The sequence below is a fragment of the Chinchilla lanigera genome, unplaced genomic scaffold, assembly GCF_000276665.1.
Source record: "Chinchilla lanigera isolate Chin_1 unplaced genomic scaffold, ChiLan1.0 scaffold00052, whole genome shotgun sequence".
Taxonomy (NCBI): Eukaryota; Metazoa; Chordata; class Mammalia; order Rodentia; family Chinchillidae; genus Chinchilla; species Chinchilla lanigera.
In genome coordinates, this window is record NW_004955453.1 from 940,209 (window position 1) to 941,507 (window position 1,299).

A 1,299-nucleotide genomic window follows, 5' to 3' on the forward strand; every position below is an offset into this window, starting at 1 on the left:
CCGGAGCCAGACTGAAATGAACCACCCACCAACCTGCAGGGCCCGGAGCTCCTCTGAGTGATTAAGTTTTCTTCCTGGTCTTCTGTATTTCCTCAAACTTACATGTATGGCTTTGAGGAAGAAAGGCTATTTTTAGTTTTTAGACTTGGATGCAACCTGGCTTTTGAGCCATTTTGTTTACACTCTGAGCAGAACATAAGTGACTTTTTAAACCTGTCTCTCCATCTAGCTCTGTGGGTTGCTAGGAAAAGCCAGTTTTCACCCCGTTTTGGAAATGTCTCCCTTTCATTACTTAATCCACCCTATAACGGGGTTGTGTAGAACTACGGAGAGGAGGCCGAGGGACTCCTCTTCCTTAGGTAGAGAGGCAGGAGCTGCTCACACACACACCAGTGAGGACTTTCTCCTTTGCACGGGGAGGAAGGCACTTGGAGAGGGCAGGTGACTTGGCTAGGCCGGGGAGCCACCACGGGGCAAGGGGTGCGGAGTTCTCTTCTCTCCACACTGGAGGGTCCAAGAGCAGCTACTGCTATCTTGGTATCTTTTGGTGCCTGGGGGTTGTACTGAGGATTGAACCTAGAACTTTTGCACTGAGTTACATCCTCAGCCCCATTGTTACTTTTACTTTTAGATAAGGTCTCAAGATCTTGGTAAGTCACTAAGTTGTCCAGGATGGGCTCAAGCTTTCCATCCTCCTGCCTCAGCCTCCTGGAGTGCTAGATTACATGTGTGCACTGCACCTGGCTACTTCCGGTACCTGTTATGCCTTTGCTCACGGCTAGCTGTCAGCTCTCTTCCCAAGAATTCCAGAGATATCTACAAAACACTTTAGCGTCCTCTGGGTACCGTGCCCCTAGGAAAACACAGCTCTCAACCCAGAGGCGACACTGTCACCCCACAGGCAGGTGACCAAGTGACTCACCCAGGACATTCCTCCAGGCTGAAGAATGCACTACAGCCAGGGAGATGCAGCCAGTGGAGTGTCCAGCAAGCAGTGACCCACCCAGCTGAGGACCTCAGGGCTGGGTGGACACAATGCTGGGGAGTAGCCAGCCAGCCAGGCTGCTGTCTCCTGATGAGCACAAAACACAGGGCCGAGGGTGCCAGGCAGGCTGCTCCAGAGAGGCACTGTACCCTCAGCAAGCTGACAGCATCTTGTGCCACCTGGAGAGCTGCTCTCCTGCCCAGCCCAGCCTAGCCCAGTGATCTTTTTGTGTGTGTGTGTCTGTATTTATTTTTTATTTATTTATTGTCTTTTTGAGACAGGGTTCTTACTATGTAGTTCAGGTTGGCCTTGAG